We start from the raw sequence: 6,750 nt of genomic DNA, 5'->3' as shown, positions 1-6,750 counted from the left end.
CCGTGCGCTCCACAAACGGGGCGCGGCGCGGGAACATGTCGTCTATGGTCGGCCGGCGCGCCGACCGGCCCGGATCTCCGCCGCCAGGCGCCGTAGGAGGCGCGGCTGAAGAAGACGCCCCCGCAGAAGGCGGCGTGGCCGCAGGCGGCACGTTAGCAGCCGGCGGCGTGCGCGCGCGTGCCGAGGGTTGCGGGGTTGGCTCCCTCCTCTGCCGCGGAAGCGGCGACGTGACGGGAGGAGCCTGCCTAGAGCCGCCTCCCTGGGTGAACTTGATCGCAGCCCTAGTCGAACAAGCGAGAAAAGATAAGTACGAAAAGGAAGGAAAGAAAAGGAATCAAACAACAGAGGAAAAAGAACTCACCCGGCTTTCTCCGGGACCTTCTTGGGCGCCAGCCGGCGCTGCTTCTTGGCTCTCGCCTCCGTGGCAGCCGTAGACCCGCCGACGGCCCGCTTCTTCCCCTCGGCTTGGAAGTCGCCGTGCCCGCGAGGCGGCACCGCGCGCGAGGCACCGCTGGGATGGGCCCCGTGCCGGATTCGGCCCGGCTCCGCCTGCGGCTGCTCCTGCTCCCTGCTCATGCTCGGGGCGAGGGCGGCGGGTTGTGCTCCCCATGGCCGCCCGATCCTCGCACCTCCGAGCAGATTGTCGTCGCCGGCTTGGTCGCCGGGCCGGGTCGGCCGGGTCGACGTGATCCGGCGTCCGGATCTTCGTCGCCAAGTCGCCATCCTCGATGCCTTGGCGGGTGAAAAGCTGAAAACAACAAGATAAATATCAAGTCGGCCACGCCGCCGCAAGCCGGAAGACGGCAAAAACGTTAAACTTACCAGTTCAGGCGGCTGCGCCCGGCCGTAGGGCGGCAGCCCCCAATCCCGATTGTCCGGCATGTTGGCCTTGGTGATGTTGTTCACCCGGCGAGCCACCTGCAGCTTGGAAAGCTCCGCCTTCGACGTCCGGGTCGGGTCGAGCCGGCCGGACATGTGGCCAATCTTGTGGACGCGCCACTGGAGCGGTATGACCCGGCGCGAGATGTAGGTGCAGAGGAGGTCATCGGTACTCAGCCGGCCCCCCGTGACGCACTCACTCAGGAAGTCCCACTGGAGGTTCACCTCCGCGTCCGGGTCCGAGGACTTGGCGTTGCAGCCCCAGTTGATCCGGCCGACTGGCGGAGCCGGGTTGTATTCCGGCAGGTTGAGCCGGTCGAAGGCCGGGCTCGCATTCCGCACATAAAAGAAAGACATCTGCCAATTCTTCACGGAATCGACAGTCGGAATCTTCGGGAAGGGACGTACCCGTGCGGGGATAGATGGAGGCGGCGCCGCAGGTCCTCGGGCGGCCTTCGGTCGTCCGCGCCTTGAGGTAGAAGAGCCGGCTCCAAAACTCCACATCCGGCCACAAGCCGGCGTAGCCTTCCATGAAGGCCACGTAGCAGCTGAGGAGGATCATGGCGTTGGCCGGCAAGTGGTGCGGCTGCAGGCCGAAATGGTCGAGGAACCGGCGAAAGAAGTTGGAAGCCGGCAAGCCCAATCCGCGGTCTAGGTGCGCGCCGAAGACCACGCGCTCGCCGGGCTCCGGCCGAGGCTCCATCTCCGCGCCCGGCTTCCTCGTAATCACCCCCGCCGGGATGCGGCGGAGGCGCACCAGCCGGGCGATGTCGTCCTCCCGCATGTAAGATCCTTTCCAGGAGCCGCTCGGTTGGGCCATCGAAGACGAAGAAGAAGAGGAGGTCCAGGAGAGGCGGAAGGGCGAAGAAGAGCCGCTCCTCGCCGGAGGAGATCGCGGTGGAGAAGGGCGCGCCGTCGATACGCGTGGCCCCGTGGCGCCGGATTGACAGGCTTGCGGCGGCGGCACGGCGGAGGATCGTCGGGGCAACTGCTCGCCAAGGTTCGCCAGGGGAACGAAAGAAGAACGGCGCCGGGGCAGCGAAGAGCTCGAGCGGGGAGAGGTTGCGAGGCAGGAGCGCGAGGAGGAAGAAACGGGCAAGTGCCGCCTCGATACCCCCCCGCGGCTTTTAAAGCCCTCAGGCGTGGGCGGTTGGCCTCCAAGTGGCCGACGTGGGCCACGTCTCCGGATTTACTGCGCCATAACTTCGCCCACGACCACCGCCGCTACCGAAACCGCCACACCACGTCGCCCACAACCGCACCGGATCCGGAGGGACATTGATGTGACCGGACGAACCGGCGGCGAGCCCCGGCGTCGACCGGTCAAGTCGGGTGCGGGACCCGAGGCGGCGGAGACTCCGGCGCGCCGCAAGCCGGAGCCGGACAAGAAGTTCAACTCGGACCAAAAGTTATCAGCAAGGCGGAGACGCCATCAAAACTTGCGAGAAAGCAAAAGCAGCACAAGTGAAAATAGCAGCCAGCTAGAGGCAGCCGGCAAGAACGAGCCGGATGAGGGCGCAACCGGCTGAATGAAAATTCTCAGTCGGCCCCTCCATGTGCCGCCAAGTACATTCAAGAAGCCAGGAAAACCTGCCTAGGTCCTTCTAAACGCAGGACCTTGCCAGCTTCGGGGGCTAATGTCGGGGGGAAGACCCCGGGTAGGGCAATGGACGCGGAGCAACCGGCTGACCACCGGCCGGCTCGCGGCAAAGGCCGGCCGAGGAGCAGCCGGCCGGCGCCGTGGCCGGCTGGTCGTGAAGCCGGCCGGCTCTAGGTCCTAGTCGGCCCGGCTACGGCCGCCAATGCTCGTAGGCCGGGCCGGCTTCTACAAGCCATATCCGATCGGGGGTCCGTACCTCGGACCGACTCGAGGCTGGCGAGTCTTGCACCGGAAGGAACCGGGTTGGTGATCCGGGTTCCCAAAGTCCACGCCGACTTCATCTTCCGTAAAGCGCGGGGCACCGTAGAGCGGCGAGTTCTATGCGCCGGACAGGCCATCATCGCCTACGACAGTCCGTACCGGCTACAGGGCATGATGGCGACAGAGACTCCTCCTCGCCATACCGCTGACCTCCTCTGGCGGACGGGACAGGCCACTACGCCTCAACGGCTCCATGACGTCAACGCCTCGGGAAGGAGCGGAAGCCGGAGCCGGCCAAGCCGGCCGGTAGACTATAGGGACTTATGTGTAAAGTGCCAGCGCCTATATAAGCTGGGCTACCCCCTCGTGCGGGAGAGGATCGATCATTCTCACTTCGTTCCACCCTTAGCGCTGCCCTGTGAGAGAGACCATCGTCTCCCTTAGCCTCCCAGGAGCAGCCGGACACAGCTCTAGGAGCACCATTGTACTGTGTGACATCTTATACACTCTAGCAGGAGTAGAGGTTTTACCTCCATCGGAGGGCCTCGAACCTGGGTACGTCGCCGTGTCGCTCGTGCCCATACCCGCTTCCGGATAACGCCGTGAGATCTCTCAGGAGCCCCTTCGATTAGCCACCCTATGGCATATGCCGTGATGATACCACGACAGGGGGCTGACGAGGGGCCCACACCATAGGGCGGCGCGGGCCCCTCCTTGGCCGCGCGGCCCTATGGTTTGGCAACCTCGTGGCCCCACTTCGTATGCTCTTCGGTCTTCTGGAAGGTTCGTGGCGAAATAGGCCCCTGGGTCTTCGTTTCGTCCAATTCCGAGAATATTTCGTTACTAGGATTTCTGAAACCAAAAACAGCAGAAAACAGCGAATCGGCACTTCGGCATCTTGTTAATAGGTTAGTTCCAGAAAATGCACGAATATGACATAAAGTGTGCATAAAACATGTAGGTATCATCAATAATATGGCATAGAACATAAGAAATTATCGATACGTCGGAGACGTATCAGTGACTCCGGAAGCTTTCATCAAAGGCCAAGTTGACAGTCCTGCAGAGTCCGACTTTGAATAGGTAACAGTTCTGGTAAGAAAAAGTCCGCGTTTAACTTTCCGAACAATGTTTTTGCAACTTTTGGAAAATATGAAAAATTACGAGATCGAAACGGAGTGGAGGAGACGCACGAGGGCGTGCCCCCACAGGCCGGCGCGGGCCCCAGCCTGGCCGCGCCGCCCTGTGAGGAGGCCGCCTCGTCGCCCCTCTCCGACTCTGGTTCGACCTGGTACTTTCCGTTTGTCGTGAATTTTTTTGCTATATAATCCCCCGGACCCCTGGAGGTCCGTATATCGTTTTCTCGACGCGTTTTGTTTCGAGCTGTTTCTGCCAGGATCCGTCTTTGATCTAGAAGCACCATGGTCTCCAACAACAAGGACAAGGAGCTTTCGGAGGAAGATATTCAAGACCCCGAGTTGAAAGAAGAAGTCAAGGAGGATGAAGAGGAAGTTGAGGAAGTTCCGCGAGTACGCCCGCGTGCCACCATCGCAAGCATCGGAGTGGTGTCAAACCCGTTCAACACCAAGAAAAGCGCACAGATTAGCACCGGAGGAAGAGTTTCACGTCACTACCTAGCTCCAAGGGCATCTCCACCAGGCACCTATCACCCCTTCCACATTCTAATTCATAATAGTCAAACCGAAAGGGTTCCCAAAGCGGTCGCTGCCCAACGAATCGGGATATAGATCATTCTAACGCTGCAGGAAGGATGAAGCCCGAGGCTGAAGAGTGGGGAAACAACTCTAGGAGTTGGGACTCGCCGTCGGACGTGCTTCTTAACCGCGTCGAGCACAATTCAGAGATGATCCGCAACCTCACGTACAGGATTGATGAGCTAAAGGAGCTCGTTGAGAAGCTTATCGGGAATCTACCATCACCACCGCCGAAGGAGTAATTCATCATCGGTATTGGCATCCCCTTGGTTTGTTCCAAGCTTGGGGGAGTGCCGCGGTATCACATCATCACCATCTTTTACCTTTTTACTTTCAAGTAGTGTCATATCATGAGTAGGGAAGTTATACGTCCATTTTGCGTCACTATTTTATATCATAATTTGCTGTTATTCATTGATATATGTCATATTTGGAGATGATACTTATGTTATTTCATCTATTTTGCATGTTTCATGAATATTGGAGGATCGCGCACCGGAGTCAGGATTCTGCTGGAAAAGCACCGTCAGAATGCGATATTTCGGAAGATCAACAGTTGACGGAAATTATACGAAAAATCCTATTTTTCCAGAAGACGAAGGGAGCCAGAAGGGGGAGCCGAGGGGACCCGAGGTGGGCCCACCTCATAGGCCGGCGCGGCCCAAGGCCTGGCCGCGCCGCCCTGTGAGGAGGGGGCCCACAGCCCCCTCTTGCCTCCTTTTCTTCGCGTACGTCTTCGTCCCGAAAACCTAAGCTCCAGAGGATAGTCGCGAAGAGTCACAGCCCGCCTCGCGGGGCGGAGAACACCGGAGAGAAAAGAGCTCTCCGGCAGGCTGAAATCCGCCGGGGAAATTCCCTTCCGGAGGGGGAAATCGACGCCATCGTCACCGTCATCGAGCTGGACACCATCTCCATCATCATCATCATCATCATCATCATCATCATCGTCATCATCACCGCCATCTCCACCGCTGCATCTCGTCACCGCTGTAACAATTTGGGTTTGATCTTGATTGTTTGATAGGGGAAACTCTCCCGGTGTTGATTTCTACTTGTTATTGATGCTATTGAGTGAAACTATTGAACCAAGGTTTATGTTCAGATTGTTATTCATCATCATATCACCTCTGATCATGTTCCATATGATGTCTCGTGAGTAGTTCGTTTAGTTCTTGAGGACATGGGTGAAGTCTAAATGTTAGTAGTGAATTATGTTGGTTAATATTCAATGTTGTGATATTTAAGTTGTGGTTTTATTCTTCTAGTGGTGTCGTGTGAACGTCGACTACATGACACTTCACCATTTATGGGCCTAGGGGAATGCATCTTGTATTCGTTTGCCAATTGCGGGGTTGCCGGAGTGACAGAAACCTAAACCCCCGTTGGTATATCGGTGCAAGGAGGGATAGCGAGGATCTCGTAGTTTAAGGTCTGTGGTTAGATTTATCTTAATTACTTTCTTGTAGTTGCGGATGCTTGCAAGGGGTATAATCACAAGTATGTATTAGTCCTAGGAAGGGCGGTACATTAGCATAGGTTCACCCACACAACACTTATCAAAACAATGAAGATTAATCAGCTATATGAAGCGAAAGCACTAGACTAAATTCCCGTGTGTCCTCAAGAACGTTTGGTCATTATAAGTAAACAAACCGGCTTGTCCTTTGTGCTAAAAAGGATTGGGCCACTCGCTGCAATTATTTCTCTCGCACTTTACTTACTTGTACTTTATTCATCCGCTATATCAAAACCCCCTGAATACTTGTCTGTGAGCATTTACAGTGAATCCTTCATCGAAACTGCTTGTCAACACCTTCTGCTCCTCGTTGGGTTCGACACTCTTATTTATCGAAGATACTACGTTACACCCCCTATACTTGTGGGTCATCAAGGGGTCACATGATTATCAATTTTGCCAACATCCCTTTTCCTTTTCGCCATCTTGGCCAAGCACTTGGTAACAATTTGACTCATGTCAAACTTGGGATAGCAGATTTTGATCATCATCATAGCAAACCTGGCGCCGGCAGATAGTTGGGCCCGAACAAATCCATGGATTCGAGGAGCATCCCGAAATTTCTCCATCAAACCAAGAAGAGTGTCGGGCGCTTCGTTCCGAGGAAACATTGTCTTGTAAACCAGGGACAATGTTCTGGTGCAGAAATCAAGGAACTCGCGAACCTGACAGGCGCGGTCTTGAAACCTGACAATCTGTCGGGTCCGCTCTGGAGTGGCCCAGAACAGAGAACCATGGTCAAGAGAAAGGTTAACGAGAAGATTTGTCCTTGCGTTTAC

The sequence above is a fragment of the Lolium rigidum genome, chromosome 4 (genome assembly GCF_022539505.1).
Source record: "Lolium rigidum isolate FL_2022 chromosome 4, APGP_CSIRO_Lrig_0.1, whole genome shotgun sequence".
NCBI lineage: Eukaryota > Viridiplantae > Streptophyta > Magnoliopsida > Poales > Poaceae > Lolium > Lolium rigidum.
Note: the sequence above shows the minus strand (reverse complement) of the source record.